The sequence below is a fragment of the Chinchilla lanigera genome, unplaced genomic scaffold (assembly GCF_000276665.1).
Source record: "Chinchilla lanigera isolate Chin_1 unplaced genomic scaffold, ChiLan1.0 scaffold00047, whole genome shotgun sequence".
Taxonomy (NCBI): domain Eukaryota; kingdom Metazoa; phylum Chordata; class Mammalia; order Rodentia; family Chinchillidae; genus Chinchilla; species Chinchilla lanigera.
In genome coordinates, this window is record NW_004955448.1 from 8,321,989 (window position 1) to 8,344,438 (window position 22,450).

A 22,450-nucleotide genomic window follows, 5' to 3' on the forward strand; every position below is an offset into this window, starting at 1 on the left:
CAATTGATACTAGCACAAACCTTCCTTTTCAATGAACTAAGAGACACTAATAGTATAACTGACTTGAATTTTTTCCCCTTTTCCCTTCCTTCCTTTCCCCTTTCCCCCATCATAGTTCCTTCTTCCTTTTGAACAATTTCTTCCCATCTCACAATATCTAGTGCATATTTTAGACATTATTTGCTCTTTCATCTTCTCACACTAGGGAGAAATACGCTGTTTACACATGTGAGTCTGATTTGAATCATTCACTTATGAATATGGCCTCAAGTTGCATCCATTTACCTGTAAAAGTCTTAAGCTTATCCTTCTTTAGGGCTGAGTAAGACTCCACTGTATAATCTTTTCTATCCATTCCTCAGTTGATGGGTATTTGGGTTGTTTCCAAGACTTAGTTATTACAAATTGTGCTTCTATAAACATGGGTGCACATATATCAGTATGGTATGATGTTTTTAATTCTTCTGAGAAGATACTCAGATTTTCCTCTCTTCTGAGAAGATTTCCCATCATGGAAATGGGTAAGCTCAGAAGGGGAATAGCTGGATCAAATGGTACCTCCAATACGAGCTCTTTGAGGAATCTCCATATTGATTTCCACATGGTTGCACAAGTCTGCACTCCCACCAATGGTAGAGAAGGGTCCCTTTTTCCCCACAGCCCCTCCAGCACTTGTTATTGGTTGATTTCTTGATGATAGCTATTCTTTCCAGTCTGAGATGGAATCTCAGTGTTGTTTTAATTTGTTTTTCTCAAATGACCAATGATGTTAAATATTTTTTCATACATTTATTTGCTATTTGTATTTCTTTATCTGAGAAGTGTGTATTCATCTCAGATACCTATTTTTGGATCAAATCTTAGAATTTGTACCCTCCCAAAAATTATTGAAGGCTCCAAAGAGTTTTTGTTTATCTGGGTTATATTTGTTATTATCTACTATATAGTATTAACATTTAGAAACTAAAAATAATTATAATTTCAATTAAAACCAACAATGAACTTAGTATGTTAAATATCTACATATTTTCATAAAAAGTAATATTCTATGAAACAGAAAGTTAGGGAGAAGAATGGAATTCCTATACATTTTTGCAAATTTCTTTGCACAAAGTACTAAAATGGATTCTGAATTCTCATATATACTTCGGTACTCAATCTGTTAAATCTAGCCTCTGAGATGTAGTTGGAAAAAGCAAGTCTACTTTTAAAAGAGCCTTGATAATTGTGGGTATTCTTCTTGAGTACTACACCAAAATTCAATCAGTGATTTTTTTTTTTTTGTATCAGGAATTGAACTCACAACCTCGTGCTTGCCAGGCAGGCACTGTGCTGCTGAGCTACATTTCTGGCCAATAAGTGATAATTTTTTTAAAGGGTAGTTTCAATGAGCAGCGTCAATTAACTTTTTATACCCCATTATAGATTTAAACCCACTGGTCTGCCTTATACCTTAAATGGATCTATTTATCTGTGTACGGTTTTGTAACAGTAAGCATTGGCCTTTTGGCCAGTGTTAGGCATATCTTTCAAACGTTGATGCATTTCATTATATAATATTAAAAACACCACCTTCTTTTATATCACTACTCATCGGGAAGGTCTTTAAGTACAGAGACACTGTCATGTTTAGAGTGGGTGATACAAACTTTTCAAAATTCTAATTTTCACTCTGTGGTCAAATTTTATTACTGGCCACCAATTACAATCTATGTTTCACACACACACACACACACACACACACACACACACTCGAGCGCACTCTGTATCTGTGGCTTCAACAAACTAAGGATGAAAAATACAGAAAGAAAATTTCATCTGTATTGCACATGTGAAGACTTTTTATCATTCTACAAACAATACAGTATGACAACTGTTTATATAGCATTTACATTGCATTAGGTATTATAAGTATTCTAGAGATAAAGTATACAGGAGGATGTGTACCAGTTATATGCAAATACTACACCATTTTATAGCAAGGAGCTGATATCCACAGACTTGGGCATCTGTAGGAATCTTGGAACCGATCCTCCTGGATACCTAGAGATGATTCTAGTGTGCTAATATCAGCAGTTTTGCTTGAGGTGAAAGGTCCACTTCATTCATTTTCTAGATCATGTCTACCAAGTAGCCAAAGCCTAATAATCATAGATTAACAATTCTTTCAAATGAGAGCTATTCTATGAAAAAAGTGGTTAGCTTAGCTAGTAAGCCAAAGGCCTAAGTTTTTTTTTCTATCTTAAGATAATGCTGTCTTTGTATTTCACATGCAGCAGAAATACTGAGCCAGTACATACTTTCCAGGTAGCTCCATGGAATATTAAGATGTGTGTCCAGGGTTCAGAGTTAATAAATTAATTATTTTTCTCCTTTCATCAAGCTGCATGAGCAGTTCTTAGAGTGAGAGGGTGGGGGCCAGAGAGAGAATAAGTGATTTTGTCCCCAGAGAACATTTGGAGGCCGTCTGGAGACATTCTGGTGGTCACAACTGAGGGAATGGAGGGAGAGCTGGCAGAATCTAGGGTTTGGGGCCAGAGGTCCTACAGCGCACAAGAAAACCCCCTAAAACTAAGAATCATTAGCCCAAAATGTTGACACCGCTGAGGCTAAGAAGCAGTGAGTTAGGTGAAGATGATTTTTCCTCCCCTCCCTTGTGAATGTGTGATGATGAAAATTATAACTATGAATAGTTTGGAGCCATTGTCCTGAAATGTGCTCAGCACAAGTTGTTTTACCTCTCACTGCTTTGTTGTTGCAGTGCAAATGCCAACACTGTGAAAATGGTAAACTGTCTTAGTATCACTGTGAAAATAGCTCTGGCCTCACGGATCTCCTAGAAGGGGCTCCTGAGGGGTCCATGGACCACCCTGGGAATTGGTGAACCAGAATCAGCGGCTGGTAAACTTCTTCTGTAAAGGAGCAGAGAGAAAATATTTTCAGCTTAGTGGGCTATGTGGGCTGTGTTGTGGCAAAGCAGCTATAGACAGTAAATAAATGGCTGAACATGAATAGACTGGCCAACAGGCAGTTATGTGCAGACTGCTGAACTAGATTATATGTTTGAAAAATTGCACTAGCCATATTGTTTAGTTTTATCAATGTAATTTCTTTTCTTTATATACTGTTACTCCTATCTCATAAAGCTCCGTTGTTATCTGTTATGAAGATAATAGAGTGTGAATCAGAAAATGACAAGAAATGAATAATAAAGATAGCAGCCTTTTACTATTCACCCACTGTGTGCCAGCGGTTTGACATATGCTTCCTCACAGGATCCCTACAACCTTGCAAAAAGGTAACTCTAGATGAGGATACTGATGCCAAGAGGGACAATAACTTGACTAAAGTTACACAGGTGTAGTCCTAAGTACGGTGGAGCCCCTTTGATCAAGCTCTCTCTGATTCCAGAGTTTGAATGTTTCCCTCTCCAAGGCTCACAAAGACCATTTGGTGCAGCCCCATCTGCTGCAACTCTCCTTTCTTTCCTTTTTCCAGGGCAAACATCAGCGTCTGATTACATCTTTCCCTCCCAAACCCAGAAGCTTCCTGAGCCCCTTTCTCAACACTGTCCTCCTTGTGGGAGGTTCTCAGGCCCAGCTGCACATGAGAACCATCTGAGAACTGTTAGAACAAATCGAATGCCCAGTGGATGCGCCTTTCCCAATTCCTGCTTAATTTCATGGACATGGGTAAAGCCCAGGCATAAGAATTTTTCAACTTCCCAGATGATTCTAATGTGCTGAGTTGAAAACCACTAGTTTATGTTAAGTCCTAAGTCTCTGAAAGTTTGAGAATTTGCTTACTTAAAAAATATGGATTTGACCTTGTAATCCACGTTTTTCTTTTCTCTACTCTGCAATAATCTATAAAATAGTAAAAACAAAACAAAACAAAACAAAACAAAACTACATAGTAAGTTTCTGGAATAAAATATTTTCTTTGCTGGATGTTTGCTATTCTTATTTCAACATCTTTCTTCATGGCTCAACTCTGAATTCTCCATACTAACAGGAGCTGTGAAAAACAAAGAAAATGAGCTTACACTGGGTGCTTCCTCAGTGGAACTTTGCCTGGCAACTGCAGACTCTGCTTAGGTGTCCCCAGAGGCCTGAGTGTGACCGATAGTGGTTAAGTGCTTGAGGCTGTCATTCCCGGACAGTTTCTCTCCAGTAATGCTGGGTTAAAGCTCCAGTTTAGGAGTTGGAAGGGTTTGTTGGAAGATCCCCACTCCCAGCCCAATTCTTCTTTGGCTTTGAGAAACCAACTCAGTTTGCCCGAAGATTTTCCTACAAATGGCCCTGAAAATCTCTTGTCATGGAAACTCCTTGCTATAGTTTGAATGCTGAATGTCTCCCAGGACCCATGTGTTAAAGGCTCGGTCCCTAAGGATGGCACTATTGGGGGTGGTGGAAATTTTATGAGGTGGGACCTAGGAGGTGGGGATGTGTCCTCAAAGGGATTGTGGGACCCGGACCCTTTGTCTCTTTCTCTTTTGCTCCCTAACTCACAATGTAAGCAGTTTTGCTGTGCTGCTCTCTATCCTCATGATGTTCTGCCTCACGACAGGCCCACAGCCAATCGGTCACAGATGGACTGGAGCCTCTGAATTGTGAGCCAAAGTAAACCTTTACTTTCGGTAAGCTGATTGTCTCAAGTATTTTGTCACGGTAATGGAAAGTTAGCTACACATTCATCAGTCTTAGACACATCGGGACAGTTAGTCACCCTGCACTGGAGTCTATGGGGAAATAGTAAACTTTCAGCTTAGGGGACTCTGCTTGACAGATTCATATTACAGGTGAAATGATGATATGTCACTGCATGTACCTCTCCCTCTGTATGTGTATATATGTATATATGTGTAATACACACAGATAGTGTTTCTTGTTCATAGTAGCCATGTTCTCTAAAGTCATCACAAACACTGATTTGGAGAACACTGAGGAAACAGTGTTAGGTTCCTAGACTTGGTTAGGTTCTCTAGTCATGGTATTTTTATCAACTGATTAATGCATAACCTTGTTTTATGTCCATTTTTATTTAAAGACATCTTATTTAATGTATATTTCTGAGTCATTAAAATTGAACTGCAGCCAACAGTAGCATAACTCATGCCAAAATGAAGCATAAGTTTTGTGGATTTTATTATAAGGCCTATCATTGCCTTCTTGCCTGTGGGAATGCCAGAGATTAGCACTACATTTGGGTGACATTTCAAACAGTGCTTTTACTTGCACTGTTGTAGTTGTCTTGATGTCCTAAGTTAATTCAAAATGTTTAGGTAGATGAGGACACCCCATATGTTTTTATAAGCCTGTCTTTCCATTGAATGGTGCTCAGCAACAGCGTTCACTGTAGTTTTTTGTTTTTGAAGCAGGGTCTCACTATGTAGCCCAGGCTGGCCTTGAAATTGTGGTGATCCTCCTGCATCAGCCTCCTGAATACTGAGATTACAAGCATGCACCTCCATGCCTGGCTAAATGTGCTTTTGATTAGACTATATAAAAACACAAGAGGACTTTCAGGACTGCTTCAGAAAGGGTCAAGAATGATGAGACACATGTATTTGAAGCAAGGTGGAGTGTTTTAAAGGAAATTGATGGCAATGTGTCTTTTATTATATTTCTAAAAAATTTAAACATTTGTATATTCAATAATACCTCATATATCTGTGAAGGTGTTTTTGGAATCAGCAACTGCATGAGAAAGATCCACCTTCACCCATGTGGGTTCGTATTATCTAATCTGTTAAAGGTCTGACTAGGATAAAATGCAGAAGGGAAAATTCTGTTTTCTTGAGCAAAGATATCCATCCTTTCCTGCTCTTGAATATTGTAGGTCTTGGTGTTTGGACCTTTGGATTCTAGAACTTGACCCCAGCAGTCCTCTGTCACTCTCCTAGGTCTGAGGCCTTTGAATTTGGTCTGACTCACACCACTGGCTTTCTTGTTTCTGCAGCTTTCAGACAGCATGTTGTAGAACTTCTCAGCTTCTATAACTCTGTGTAAATTCTGATACTAAATTTCCTCTTATATATCTACGTCTGCATATTATATTGGTTCTATTGCTTGGGCGAACGCTAATAGATATCCTATATACATCTTTAAGTTAATTCAAATATCATCTTTTCTGTGAAATCCTTCCTGACTCTTCCGGTCTGTTGGTTGTTGCTACGTCTGTACTCCTCAGGCATGTGGTCATATCTTCAAAGGAACCTTGATATCGTTGCTTGAATTTGTTTTTTGTTTGCTTGTTTGTTTCTCTTCTGGTACCAGAATTGAACTCATGACCCTGTGCTTGCCAGGCAGGCACTGTGCCGCTGAGCTAAATCCCCAAACCCTCTTTGTTTGAATTCATATGTCAAATTAGCTCTCTTTCCTTGGTTGTGTCTCAAATATTGGACCATGTCATACTTATCCTTGTTTTTTTTTTTTTTTTTTTTTTGGTTTTTCTCCGGTACCGGGAACCGAACTCACGACCTTGCGCTTGCCAGGCAGGCGCTTTTGCCGCTGAGCTAAATCCCCAGCCCCTATCTTTGAATGTATAGTGCCTGGAATACTTGTACTGCCTGACATATATTGTTGAGGAAAATCATCACCAATACCCTTATTGTTTCTGCATATAGCTCTGGGACTCTGAGGATACTAAACACTAATGCCTCTCCAAAAAAAAAAAAAAAAAAAGGATATTTTATTTTCCCACCCTTTTTTTTGTACTGGGAATCATACTCAGGACCTTGCACTTGCCAGACAGGCACTTGTGCTGCTGAGCTATATCCCCGGCCCAAAGCTGTGTTACAGTGATAGCCTATTAGTACTGGCAAATTTTTATATTAAAGTCTTGCACATGATTAATAGCTCTTTCTTTGGGGAAGGGGGTGTACCAGGAATCGAACTCAGGACCTTGTGCATGCTAGGCAGGCACTGTACCACTGAGCTATATCCCCAACCCCCCACCTCCTTTTGAGGGTGGATGTACTGATATATTTTATTTTATTTTTATGTTTTGGCATGTTTTATAGTGAGACAAACTTGGTATGATTTCTACCTCTATTCTTTGTGGCTTGTATAAATTTCAGCATCTTAGTTAACTAGTTTGAGCCTCAATTTCCTCATTCGTAAACAGTAGCTAGCAGTTCGGTGGCAGGTATTTTTGACTGCCCCTTTATGGTGGTATCCCACCCCATCACCTTCTTTCTTATTGGTAGGACCCTTCCCCCTTAAAGTGAAAATGACAGCTATTCAAATCCTTGGGCTCTTTTGTGAATAGGAGATAGATGAGTTAATTGTAGACAACTGAATCTGAGGTGAAGTTTCCTAGGATAGAAAAGTGCTAGAACGTTTTTCCCCTATAAATACAAATTGACCAACGGGCACATTCCTTGTTCAAGAAGACCTTGTTGTATCTACACATATGCTTGGGATGAGGCAATCACTGTACAGGCATGAGAAAGCATATTCATGGGGCCATGGCAAATATACTGAAGTGATGGAGACCACTATGAGGTGGCTCTGAGCAAGATTTAAAATTAACTAGGTGGCTTTCCATGTTTACTTGTGGGTCTGTCCCAGGCCTAGGCCCCTTGTCTGGAGATGGGCAGTGGATTCATAGTAAGTGGACCTGCATGAGTCACTGGTCCCAACTGAGGCCTGGGATACCTGTGATGCTGTGATGCCTCAAAGGACAAGATAAGGCCAAGGCTGAAGACATCTAGTTCCAACCCCAATTAACTAGACAAAGACTGTAGCCACAGGCATCTCCCTTCTGCAGTGAAGGCCCTTCCTGGAGATAACATAGTTCCTCCAAATTAACATAATTTATTACTTGGAGACATCTTTGAACTGACTCCCAAGGTCCTGCTCAGTTTCCACACTTTCCTCAGTACCCTCCTCCTTTGTTTGAAATCCAGATAAATTCAGCTGCCCAGAGAAGTTCTTTGTCTCAACTTCCAGAGAATCATGGATTCTTTTTTTTTTTTTTTTTTTTGGTTTTTCTCTGGTACGGGGAACCGAACTCACGACCTTGCGCTTGCCAGGCAGGTGCTTTTGCCGCTGAGCTAAATCCCCAGCATCATGGATTCTGCTAGAGGGTTTTGATTGTCCTGGAGGCTTAAAATCATACCACTTCTCTCTTTTATTTAATCCTTCACTGTACACTCATTTGGGAGGTTGTGGGCCTGATCAGTTCACGATACTGAAGAGGGCAAGACAGGATGAAAACAGTCTTGTCGTCAAAGGTCCTTCCTGACCTGTGCAACTTCTGAGTACACCTTGAACCCACCATGTCTCCCAGGCCTTTTTATATCATAATAAATATCCTCATTACTGAAGTTAGCTTTAGTTGGGTATGCCATTACCAAACTGATCTTAGCTCACACCAAAACTTCATGATGTGGATGCAGGAAATGAGGAAGTAACATTTATAAAGGATCTGGCATAGACTAGAAGATTTAAAAATGATAGCAATTAGTTGAATGATAAACATTTTAATATGATCTGATAACAGAAATATTAATGAATCCAAAATAAGTTACTTGGTAAAGTCTGAGTGTCTTATTATAAAAATTACTGGTTTTACGGCATACACTAAACACATTAAGTGTGTAATGATTTTTTCTACATTAGAGAATATATACTATTCATAGGAAAGAGAGAGTGTATGTGTAAATAATGAAACAGATTATCACCAACATTGAAGGCATCTGTGAACTCCCAATCCCGTTTTCCTTCCTCTAGATATCTCCTTTGCAGTGCTAACAATATCAAGCTTTATTTAATTATTTTTTTGTAATACTGAGGATTAAGCCCAGGACCCTCACATGGAGCTATGAGGTTAGCTCCCTTTAAGTTTTTAATTATTACCAGAGTTTGTGATACATAATAATTATAATCATCTCAGTGAATTAGTGCATATCCATATCACATTGTGATCATTTTTATTCCCCAGTCAATTATCACTCTCCCTAATTCCCCATATCGCCTTTCCATCTCTACAAAGTCAACCTCCCTATTTCCTACCATATTGTTTTTATTGTGCTTTTTATTTCTATTTGTGGGTTTCTCATATAAGCAAAAAATTTTAGCCTCCTGCAATATTTAGCCTTCTGTGTCTGATTTGTATCACTTAGCATTATGGTATCAAGATCCAACCATTTTTCTACAAATGACTCAGCTATTTTTTATATTACATTTTCTTTATTCATTCATCTGTCAGTGGGCATATAGGTCACTTCCAAAATTTAGTTATTACTATGAGTTGTACTGCTACAAAAATGGGTGTGCGTGTATCACTGTAATATGATGTCTTACACTCTTTCAGGAAGACACCAAAAGATATAGCTGTGTCAAGTGGAATTTCCATTTTAGTTTTTTGAGAAATCTCCATTCTGATTTCCACAGTTGTATCAGTTTACATTCCCACAAAAAATGCAGGCAGATTCCTTCCTCCCCACAATCTCACCAGCATTTATTATTTTTGAGTCACTGATGATAGCCATTTATACTGGAGGAAGACAAAATCTTAGTGTTGTTAGATTTGCACTTTTCTAGTGGCCAAAGATGCTGGACTTTTTTTCTTGTACTTATTGACCCTTTATGTTTCTTTTGAGGGGTCTATTCATTTCAGTTTCCTATTTTTTGATGGAGTCTTTTATTTTTTTGAGGGAGTTTGATTTTTTGGAGATCTTTATATATCCTAGATATTAGTCCTCTGTCCAAGCAGTAGCTGGTAAAATTATTTCCCCACTCTGTAAGCTGTCCCTTCACACTATTGGTTGTTTCCTTTACTGTGAGAAGCTTTTTAATTTGATATAACTCTCCTAGCCATTTAATATTTCTTTTTATATTTTGAGACAAAGTCTTGCTAGGTTACTAAATCTCAGGATGAGCTGGAACTTATGACCTTCCTGTCTCAGTCTCCTGAGCACTAGGGTTACAGGCATGCACCACTATGCCTAGCCAACATTAGGTTTTAAATGCCATGTTAAACCAGTTGGAGTCACTCTGGAGAAGATAAATTTCTACTTAGTAAAGGTATATACTGTAATTGTCCTATTACACTGGAAGACTTTTGGTACTTCTATCCTATTATTTGTGCAGCTTTTGGACATTAACTTTAAAATAACATTTCAAATATTTACATTGACTGTTGGATTTATTTTTAAGAGAATAAAAAATGATAACAAAATAACAACAACGTCAAAAACAAAGCAACACAAAAACAATAAGAACAATACAGGATTTCAAAACAAAATGATAGGGATTAACAATGGTTGTTATATTACATATTGTTATCTTCAATGAAGTTGCTCAGATTACCAGATGTAAGAATGCAAGATTTATCAAACCATTAAAGAAAATAAAAAGTAATAAAAAAATTAGAAATAACACAGAGCTTTACTAAACAAGGTGGTAGGAATTCAACAGACTGTCGGGTTTAGAATCACTTCTGTTACAAAGCCCACAGCCATAATTGAGACCAAGCCACCAAAGACCTGCTAACACTGCTCTTCTGCTGGACTTGACTGGCCTGTCTGAACCATAAGCTGTTTCTCCATCCATGCTAACCATGCGCAGACCTGTCCGAACCAATCCATGCTAGAGTCACAGCACTCTCTTAAATAACCTCCAGCAAGAGCCTGAGTGGACCTATTGCCTAGCATCTTACCTTGAAAAACAGATGTGATTAGGTGTTTGGGTTTGGAGAGGCTTTCTTTTTACCACATGCAAACTAGAACTGGCAAATAAGGAACTAGCAAAGAAGACAATGTTGACTGTTCAAACTGTGAACACATGGGAAAGATGTACTTTGAGTAACAATTAACATGGACAATTCTACCACCAGAGAATGGAAGGGTGGTAGTACTAATGTGAAGTCTTCACAGCTGTAGTATGGTGGCTTTCGAGAGTGGGCTTAGAAGTGCCTTCTTGAGTTTGAATCCGCACAGTGGCTGGCCGATCATGAACCCTGGACATGCCACTTACTTCTTCATGGCTGAATGAAGCCATGTTTACAAAACAGTGTCAGTAACAGCACCTACCTCATCCAGCGGGTGTGAAGATTCAATGAGTTAAAAACGTAAAGCATTCTGAATAAGGCCTGTCATATGACAATGCTAAGCAAATGTTAGTTGCTATTATTTATGTGTCAAAAATCTAAATCTGAATACTTGAAGTATTAGAAAAACTAAAACAAGCTATCTAAGAAGTTTTGTGGTTCCCTAATTTTCCCAGTTAATTTGTTTTGTGAATTGATAATAGTTTGGGGACCTAGAAATCTCCAAAATCCCAAAGCTACTCAGTATAAACAACTGTGGGTCAGTGTTTTGGTAACCTGAAAAAAAGTTTTTATAGAAGTGAGATATACTCAAAATTTTACCAAAAAAGCCAATCTACCTTTTAAAAAAATGTTATATGATCAAATCACGACACCACATTTTAAGGGTTCTTAGTGACCTGAACTCAATTTTGGTTCATTAACTATAGATCTTTTGATATTTCTCCCTTTGGGAACTATTCCTTAGTCTTTTTAATTTTTTTCTGTTTCTGAAGTAAAAATATTCTATCATAGAATTTTTAATGTTGCAAAAAGTTGCTGTTACTAAAGTGAAGGTCAAGCTGCCCATTAACCTATAAGTTCCAAGATAATTGTACATTTAATCATTCTTTAAAAAAAAATATGCTATCCAGCAAAGGTTAGCTCTTCTACACTTAAAATCTTAGCATAAGAATATTGCAGAATGTTTGCAAAGAAAATAGACATCAAATATTAAGTTATCACTTCAAAAGCTAAAAGATAATTTTTAGAGATTTTCTTTTTATATTATATAAGACACATTAATCCATTAAATTTGAAGACATGGTACAAAAAACCCACTTCAACTAATTTGTCTGACAATGCTGTTCATATTCATGATGCTTTTTTGTTGTTGCTTTGTTTTCCGAATAATGAGGAGACTTGGGGCTGTTGAGCTGATATATATTTGGGGGTCTCCCCTCCCACCTCACCATACACCACCAGGGTGAACAGGAAGAAGTGAAGGAAGGGCAGGGCCCACAGCAAAGTTTCATAATCTTGAATGCAAGAGGAAAGGGGAGAACGGGACAAAAAGCAGAAAATACAAATCCTACAATACGTACAAGGTGACAGTGGTATGGGAATGGGACGGATGTGAAGCTGAGGCACAAGGGGGGCCTTTGGGGTGGGGGCTGCAGAATCCCCCAACATCCTTTCTCTTTTTGATGATGTTTCCATACTTTCCAGGCCAGGAAACCCTCCCAGAAGATGGCACGAGGAGAAGAGGGTCAGGGCCTCAGTTGGCCCCCAGCTGTGACTGTTGTAGGCAGACTTGTTGGTCCAGGGATTCTGCGGGATGGAGCTGGTCTAGCTACACTGCCCACTGCCCATCTGGCCATCCTGCTGCAGATGATGGTGAAGGATCTGGGAGTGCAGCTGCTGATGGGGGCTCAGAATTGTATGGAAAGGGGGCAGGTGGATAGGCAGCAGCTGTGGCCGGATTGATGCCTCCGCCCACCACTTCCTAGGGCTGAAGGCAAATTGAAGGAGGCAGCAGGAGTACTGAATGAAAACCTTCTTTCTCAAAAGACTGCTGGATTTTGGAGCTCACAGAACCCAAGATATCTGGCATGGCCGTTACTGGAGGTGACTGATATATCAGTGTTGTATCCATGAGACCCATATCCCCTGGGCTGTTGGTAAGGGATGGCCAGTGCATTCACACTGACATTCACACCATGCTGCTTGGAAGAGCCACAGAGAACACAGTCAGTCTACACTCAAAGGTGCTGGGAGGCAGAATCCCTGTGTAGTATGGCAGGCTGGTACAACTGTAGCCAGGAGGCAGTGCTGGGTTCAAGAATGTCAGCCACATGGTGTGGTGAGTCTGCGCCTGGTTCTCTTAGGGTTGAGCCAAGGCTGTGGCCAGAGGTGGGGAGGAGGCATTCCCACAGCCAAACCCTGTGAGGTCACCAGAATAAGGGCTGCTGGCCAGGCTACCATCCCTCCCAGTCAGTGGGGTGGGGGATGTGGGAAACAGGATGCTGTAGTAATCCGGTGGAAACCTTGTCTGAAGCATTTGCGAGTCACCATAACCATACACTTGCGGCAGGTAGGCACATAACAGCCCTGGAGCCACAGTATACAGACTAGGCAATGGCGGGGCCCCAGGAAGGAGGCTGCGAGCTTTACCCGGAGTTGTAGCAACTGAGCTTCGTGTTGAGGCTGTGATGGGAGAGCCGCTGCCTAGGCTGAGGCCCAAGCTACTGCCACTACTGAGACTGGAAGAGGCGCTGACTGCTGTGGGGGGTGCAGAGAGTGTGCTGGCCTTCAGTTTCTTTGCCTTCTTCACTGGATTCTGCCTGGCCACCATCTTTCTATCCTGAGACTCCTTTCTTCTTCCTGACCATCTCCCAAGAATGTGTCTGTTTTTCCTTCCAGCAGAACATTGATCGCTCTGTTGACATCTCCACTGCAGTCATGCAAAGCAATCACACATTCATACTGGTCCTTGCCTGTGATATCAATCAGTCGTTTCACCTTTTCCTCAAAGTAGCGTCATTATGGTCCGAAATCATCGGTGCAAATGGAATTTGTTCCACCGTGGCCTGCGTTTGCTGCTGGCGCTGTGTCTGATTTAAGTTGTGAGATTGTTCCTCGTTTCTCTGGGCGTGGTTAGTGCCCACTGATGACGTCATGTATGATATATGCAAATAACAGTATTTACAAGCTAGAATACTCTTTCCTTGATATGAGAGCAGACTGACTACCCTGCTGATAAATTCTCCACCAAAAAGTATCAAAAGGTTGCGTGGGTCTCTGTTTTTTGATGTAGTCATTAAGAATTAAGAATTCCACATTCCCGGGCCCCACTGCACTGCTGCCGCTGCCCCCAACACCACTCTGGAGGTAATTTTTTAACAAAATTTTGAGAGAGTCACTGCCTGTAATCCTTTTCTTAAACAAAGTAGAGAATAAGTGAACAAAACTATTTCTAATATCTCTTTTAAGTAAATAGCTGTCCAATTATGAGCTTGTTTTCAAAACAGCATCCCCAAAGTCACAATCTTTTATTGCTTTTGGTCATGCCTCAATTTCTCTATATATGATCTTGGATAAGTAAATATATTTTTCTACTCATAGATAAATAGAATTTAAACATATTTACATATTATAAATGATAATTTAGTCAATACAGTTTCTGTGGGCACTTGAGAGAGTAATAAATCATGGCCAGCAAAGAATGCTGTCAGATAAAGCAAATTTTAAAGACAAATCTCAATAATAAAAGTTAAGAAACAGCTGATACAAACAGATGTATCCTTTTTTTGTATGAACCTCACATTTTGTAACATGGCAAAAACTGAGGATGAGTTGGACTCCATTCAACTCTATGCATTTGGCATGGAATACTAAAGTAACCCCACCCTCGCAGCAAAAAATCGATGAGCTATAATTTTTGCATTTATGAAACAATTATGGCTTATGCTTATTTAAGTGTGGAACTTACATCTTTCTTCAAATATGTTTGAATGAAATTGATTTAGAATTTTAAAAGAAAACAGAAAATATGAAAAGTGGTTTAACTTTATGCTGATGGTATTTGAAACAATAATGTAACCAAAATAATTGCATCTTCATTTTGATCAGTTTTTTAAAGGGTAAAAATCTGGACATGGTCTGCTGTCAAATAAGTTTTTTCAATTTAAAAGTACTTTTTCAAAATACCATCCAGTGTAGCCATGTTTAGATTTCTAAAAAATCCCAGTGTCTATTTGTGCCAAGAAGTTATTTTCCAGGATCTTTTCATTGCACTGATACCCAAATACTTGCAGATCTTACAGCTTGCAGAAGTCTAATTTCAGCTTTGAACATAGTGTTGTTTTTGTGGATTGATAAAAGATTTAGAGGTTCTAAATTTCAGATTTACTCTCTAAACACTGGGGGCTTGGGAACATAGCCTCTTAAAGGTAAGTCTTTTGTGTAGGCTCAATGGACCCGGAATAAATTATACTGAGCTAGAATTTCTGTTCCCATCACACATGGTGATCTCATGTAAATTACCTCTCATTGATTATGCTGAACAATGATTCCACTATTTCATTTGCTTCAATGAAGCAAACTTTTTGAAAGACCATTGGGAACTTTAGCATTGAAATTTCTAGAGAACTCAAAGCAGCAGCACATCTTTAATTACACAATATCTGTTTAGAGAATGTGGTGTAATTGCTGAGTGAAAAAAAAAAAAAAAAGCCACAGGTTTCTGGCCTAAGCATGGAAACACTTTGGGGAAAGATACTTGTTATGGGTCCAAAAATAAAAGGAAAATGAAAGAGAGAAAGAAAGAAAGAAAGAAAGAAAGAAAGAAAGAAAGAAAGAAAGAAAAGAGAAAGAGAGAAAGAGAAAGAAAGAAAGAAAGAAAGAAAGAAAGAAAGAAAGAAAGAAAGAAAGAAAGAGAACAAAAGAGAAAGAAAGTGAGAAAAGATGGTGGTATTTCAAACTTAAAAAAGAATATGTTTTTGCTCATAGAAAAGAAAATAATATGGTTAAGAGTTAACTCAGTATAACCATACATCAGGTGCAACTGAACCTTCCATAATTTATTCATTGTATGATATAACGTTCTCATTACATAATTACATGCAAGGTAGTCTTTTGTGTCTACTTATTTTCAAAAGAAATAACCAAGAAGTCTTATTCATGATGGTTGAGATGTAAATCCCAAAATGAGTTAGAATGATTTATTATCTTATTACTTGCAAGGAAGGATGAAATGGTAAAATGCATTGCGTAAAGCATAAACCTGGCATCAAACTTAACATTCTCTAAAACTGTCCCTTTTTCAGTTCCTGAATTTTGTCCAGGGTTTATTTTTCTTTTCTTTTCTTTTGTTCTGATATCATAGCAATAATGTTTCCTTCCTCCCTTGCTTCTGTCTTCCTATTTTTCAGTACAAGGAATTGAACCCAGGGCCTCCCACATGCTCCACAAACACTACCACTTTTCCAGCATTTTTCACTTTTATTTTGAGACAACTTGCTAAGTTGCCCAGGCTGGTCAGCAACTCTGTTTTCCGTATGAACTACCTTACCTGCTTTCTAGGGGTAGGCAGGGAATGATTGAATAGATGAATGAAAACAAGCAAACTGTAGCCAGTGTGAAGGAGCTGTGAAGGTAGTTCGTGTGCTCTTAAAAGAAAAAGGTTCAAATGCACTTTCCTAAAACAAGTGGTTGCCTTCCAAACTCTATCCACGTGTGAGCTCACCTTTATAGCAGAAATATACAGCTTAGGAACTTTAAATAGGGGTTGCATTGAGATCTTAAGGGGACACAACATTTAATCGTGCTATACCAGATGCGTGTCCCTTGATATTGGACTTTCTAGCTTCATTGTAATTTAGCTGATATGTGATATTCTGTTATAGCAGCACAAAGCAGACTATGGCAGTTGCCAAAATGTGTGTTCAGAATGTCTCAATAAAAGAGAAGAAGCATCCCCTCACTGTATCTACTGCCTCATTGTATCTACTGTGTGGGATATTGAATTTTGTGTATCTTGCCTTTGCAGTTATTCTCACTTCCTCAGACAGAAGAAGAGAAAATATCTTCTTCAGGAGATATTTTTAATTTTTACCTTTTCCCACATCACTCTTCACTTCCTTCAGTATAGTTTATATTTACTAGTCATAGAGGAAGAGTTGATAAGTGCTGTGGTTTGAAATTCATGATGAATTGGGATTGCAACTGTCATAGCATTAGGATGTGGGACCTTAGAGGTGATTTGGCCATGAGGGCTCTGCCCTCCTCAATGGATTGACACCCTTATCTCCACAGTGGGTTCTTCATGAAAGAATGAGTTGGACCCCATTTGTCTTTCTTTCACCCGCTCTTTGTCCTTCTTACTGTGGGAGGATGCAGCAAGAAGGTCCTCACCAGATGCATGTCCCTCGATAGTGGACTTTCTAGCTTCATTATAAATTAGCTGGTATGTGATATTCTGTTATAGTATCAAAAAGCAGACTACGGCAGTAGCCAAAATGTGTGTCCAGAATGTCATAGAGAGGTTGGGCTCTGGGGAGTGTGGGGTGAAGAAAGATCTGAATGATGTAGGGATGACCAACATAGGAGAATGCTGCCCACAGCCCAAGTGGCGTTGGACCTCTGAGCCGAAAGCAATGGAAGGAAGACCCAGAGAAACTGTACACCAAAGCAGCTTAGTCTAAAATTTTAAAATTAGCCACACTTAGTAAATTAAGATCTCAATGATGTGAACGAGTTAACAAAGTTTCTTGTCTACTTTTCTCAGTAATTTACTAGACGTTTACATGCTGTGGGATCTATACAGCACTGAAGTTGGGAACGCTTCCATCTACTCATCCGTAATTCTGGGAACAATTTTTCCTCTAATCTTACTTTCAGTAAACTTAAAGAATGATTTCTTCATTTACTTTAGATTTATCTATTGCTTAAGAAATAAGCTGATGTCGAAATATTCTTCTTAGTGTAATTTCTTACATGTTATTTGTGTATTCATAATACCAAGACATTCTGATCAGCACTATGTGTACAATGGGTAAACATTTCAGTGACGATCCACTGCTCATAAGCCTACTGTCACCTATAACTTTTCTTATAAGAGCTTTAGTTCTCAGCTCACTACAAGTTCCCAGCTCACTACAAAATAAATTCAGGCTGACATTCCCTGATAAGTCATGAAGAATGCTGGAATGCTGATACCAGCTCAAAACACTACTGTCATGGCCTTGCAACAAAATTCACCCATTTTCGAGTGTTTATTTTTTATTTCTTTGACAGTATAATTAAAATGAAACTTTGTATCATGGTGATGCCATCTTTGAGTCAAATTGTGCAGGAAGTCTTGAGAATCCTTCCAGATCCTGCTCGAATTATGTAACATTAAAAAAATGTTACATAGTAACATTTTTAAAAAATCAAAATCAAAACTAAGTAACATTAAAAAGTAACATTAAAAAAAATCAAAATCAAAACTCAGCAATAGGAAAGTCTTGTATATATCCCTTCTGCAATTGTGTGAAAGAGTCAATTAGGAACACCCTTCATCTTTATATAGAAATGGGGATGGAGTGAGGAATTCTAATAATATTACATACAAAGGGTGAATACACCACAATTTTTGGCAAGCAAAGGATCATTTCCAACAAACACAGCAGCACAGGAGTAGAATCTTATTTAATTTTGCATTTCCTAATGTGACTTGTGCACAGCAAGTGTGTGATAAATGTTCCCAAACTCTATTCTTAATATTTGATGTTCCCTGGGTTCTTTATTCTAACATTGACAAGGATGATCATGTTAAAGGTTATTGATTATTTACACTGAAACAAATGAGTCTTTCAGAGAAAATTGTAGGAGCATAGCTACCTGTACCTGTAAACATATGTACCAGGTATGCAAGTATGTATGAGGACATGTCCAGGCCCTCAAGGGTGTGCTATAAGACATAAATTCTATGGGTCCTGGACCCTTGGAAGCAGTATTTCTTACACACACACACACACACACACACACACACACACACATCATTGAGAGCTTGTTAAATTATAGATTCCAATTCAAGTTCATGGGTGATGCTCAGTGCCGAAGACCATACTTTGGCCAACACACAGGAAGCAGATTGACAGATCCTGAAAATCAGTAGCTGTAACTGACGATTGGAACTCAATGTCTGTAGTTATCCTGGCCCTCCTCAACCACAACCTGCCACGCCATCAGGTTCCATCTACCACCACAAGACATTGAGGCTCTCTCAGGTCCCAGACTGTGTGCAGAAGTTGGCATTCTACGCATCTGTGGGCCACCTGCTATGAGCCCATTATTTGGATGGTAAAACTGGAGACATGCTAAGGTGTAAGGTGTTCTTCCTTTCTTCAGAGTACTTATGGCAACTGTGTGCATTCACACACTAAGCAAATGAAAAGTAAATGCAACCAGAAGACAACCAGACGCTAAACTGTGTATTACAGATGTGTGCTGTCCAGTGTTGAGGACAGGGCACATCACAGTGGCCTGGCAGGTTGCTGAAATGCCCTTTTCTTGGATTAGGCGCTCAATAAACAGACCCTGAAATGATGTAAGTAAGAAGCATTTATTTGGATGCCTCAGGAAATCTGTTGGGAAGTAGAAGAGTGAGAAATAGAAGGGAAGTAGCTCAGAAAGTTTCCCAGGGAATTCTGGGGAAAGTTTCTCTGGAGGGTTCAGGGAGTTGGAGCATTAGTGCACCACCTCCATCATTGGGTGAGGGAGTTAAGCGGGGATGGGTAGAGAGCTCATTCTTCACCTGTGTGCCCTGCCCTGTATTTAGCAGATGGCTTGTGAAATTGGGAAAGCCACAAGGAAATGCAGATGCCGGCAGGAGGAAATAGCTGGCTTTCACTGAATGCATTTAGGCCTGAGGGCTGTGACAGGGCAAGGACTGCTTCTACCGTCTTAAAAGAGCAGTAGGATTTGAACTGGAATTAACAACTACTTCATGCTCTTCAACCTACCTGCCGCCAATCCTCGGTTGTACTTATTGGATTAATTCTTGGCTAGAAAGGGCACCCACCACGGGGTAGATTTCTGCTGTCCTTGGGAGAGACACTTGCCTGCCTCCCTCACAGACACTAGTGTGAGAAAGTCAGATGGTCTCCCTGAAAAGAGGACGATCAGCTCTATGGGGAGCAGGCTACCTGGTTGGGAGTTCTAGCCCGAGGGGAAGCTGATCGATCAGGCACCCTTTGGAACAGTACTGGTCAGACTTGCCAAGCTGTGCTGGCTCGCAGGAGAAGTAAGGGCACTCTGTGGATTGGGTCAGCTGGACCAAAGCACAGTTGATAATTACAGGATACGGTTGAAAATTGTTGCAACATGTAACTTTTGTACCCATAACTTACTGCTCTACATTTGCAACTATTTTGGGGACTGTTTGTCCTTTCACTGGCTCTTGAGTTTCCTGGGAACTCTGAGGTATATAGGATTAGATTACTTGTCTACACTATGGAGGGAAGTAGATTACTTGGGCAAAGTTGAGGCCAGGGAAAAAACAGGCCCTGTCCGCTGAGTGAGGAGTTTTCTTAATCTGGCTCTGGTCCACTGCTCAACCTCCCTCCCTTGTCTTATTCATCCCATGCTCCAGGTACCTGGAGTTCTTCAGGATGACATGGTACACAACGTGCTTCCCTGTGGATACCGACCTCGTCTTCCCCATATAGTCATATCCTTCTGTGAACTAAAGTCACAACGTTCTCCCAAACTCCCTAACGCAGGGTTAGTTTCTTCTGCCTTGGATCCAGTTCAAACTTGAGCCACAGCAAGCACCAAGTTAAATTCCAGTTGTCTGCTTGTACATCCCCCTTTTCTCCAGTCCCTGTGAGCTCCTCGAGGGCAAGGACCACGTCTTTCCCCTTTCTGCCTGTCCAGCATTCAGCCCTGGGCCTTACACCCGGAAACACTCAGCAACTTAGCCCAGTATCACTGAGGAGGGGAGATAAGGAATACCAGCACTCTTACATGAAAGTATATTTTATGTACATTTGAAGTTGTTTTTACACTGTCAGAGACTTACTGTTAGTGTTATTAAGTTAACATGGAATCTTTTTATAATAAAAATAATAGAGTTCTTTCCATTTTAGAAAAACTTTTCCCCAATTCATGACAATGTTGTAGTGTTAAAAGTCAGTTGGAACCAACCAAAGCTTGAAAAAATGGATCCTCAAAGTCCTAGAGCCTACCAAAGCAGTGACTAAATTCACCATCCTTGGGGAAATTGTGTCTCCAAAGTCGTGGGTTCTTTCTCTTGGTCTCCAGATTCTTTAGTCTTGATTTGCAAGTTAAACAGTACAAATCATTCATCCAGCTCCCTTGTAGCAGGATGTTTTTCAACAGTCAGGATGAGGCTATAATGTGGTTCTCAGTTACCTTTGTCATTCTTTTCCTTTTCCTCCTGAAAGTGTTTTTGTAGGCCTGTCGGATGTCACAGAAATGTGACCTGGGCAAGTTGTGTGTCACTTCTTTACTTGAAAAGTGAGCCCAAAGAGGATGTAATAAACACATCCTGGTGCCTCGTCAGCATATTCTGCCCAGTTAGCAAAGCAAGGCAGAGGGCACAGGATTTAACACCCATGACAGCAGTGGCCATGCCCTGGGGCATGCCATTCGATCTTCTCAGGTGCAGGCCAGCCGTCTCCAGTGTAGGAAAAACAGGTGGCCATAGCATCCTTCCACATGCTATGAGATCATCAGCAAAGCACTTTAAAGGGTCACAGCTCTCTTTCTACCACCTATGTCTGCTGCCTTCTGTGTCTGGCACAGGGCTCAGAACATGCTGATGAAGCACATGCTTCACTCTGGTGTCTGCCCTCTAATGAGATCAGATCCTAAAGAGGATGTGATGGCTACACTAAATTGATTTCCATTCATTTATCTGAGACTTATGTTTAGGCACAGAACATATGAATGCAAGTTGGTCTTTCTCTCAAAAAATAACCAAAGCCGTTCCTAAAGAGATCTTTTCCAGGTTGTCCCATGTTGGGAAGAAAGGAAGGGTATAATAACTACAAAAGCCTCACCAGTGGGCCAAGATTCCTGAAAGAGTCTAACGTGGGGAGAAACAAATGAATCAAATGACACCCTCTAAAACTGGAGCAAACATCCAGTTTCTGTCCTCGGTGGACAAGAAAAACCTCACCCTGCCTTAGTTTAATTTAAACCACTTCAGATTTAGTGAAGAGAGTTTAAAAATAAAAAGTCCTGTAAACTTGTTTGAGCTGTTTTTATAGATGGGGCACTGGGGACCACCTGCCTTTTAAGGTAAGCAGCACACTTTCAGTGCCCCAAGGACATGAAGTCCATATGAAATTGTAAAACGTCATGAAATGTGGTTTTATCATTTTTTTTTTTTTTTTTGGTTTTTTTTTGGTTTTCCTCCGGTACCGGGAACCAAACTCAGGACCTTGCGCTTGCCAGGCAGGCGCTTTTGCCGCTGAGCTAAATCCCCAGCCCCTGGTTTTATCATTTTTATTACTCATTTCTCCTAGGAGATGATGGTGTGCACCATAAATATCAATATAAAACAGATATACATTACACCTTGAGGAGGAAAACTGCACACAGCACTTATGTCCTAAAAAAAATAACCATGGTAGCTTTGCTTTCTGCTTTTAAGGCGATGTGAAGCTGTCCGCAGTGCTTCGCTCCCATGTTGTCTGTTGTCACTGTAACTTGTCCCACATCTACCCACCCATTCAGCCGTCCTCCCCGTGGAGGCGGTGCCAGGGCAAGCCATTTACTTAGCCACTGTCTTCTCTAATTTCACTCTGTGAGATTGAAGTTACAGCCTATCTACAAATAAGTGTAATAAGAAAGGCTTGGGCAACACAAGGTAAAATAGTAAGGTGCTGACATATATTGGATA

General features: G+C 39.9%; 1 protein-coding gene and 1 pseudogene across 3 annotated transcripts in view; both read right to left on the reverse strand.

Annotated features, from left to right (window-relative positions):
- The window catches only part of Veph1 (ventricular zone expressed PH domain-containing 1), a 216,441-nt gene that overhangs the window by 114,717 nt on the left and 79,274 nt on the right, over positions 1–22,450 (reverse strand). The window lies entirely within an intron of this gene.
- On the reverse strand, positions 10,367–15,368 carry LOC102022868 (annotated as a pseudogene).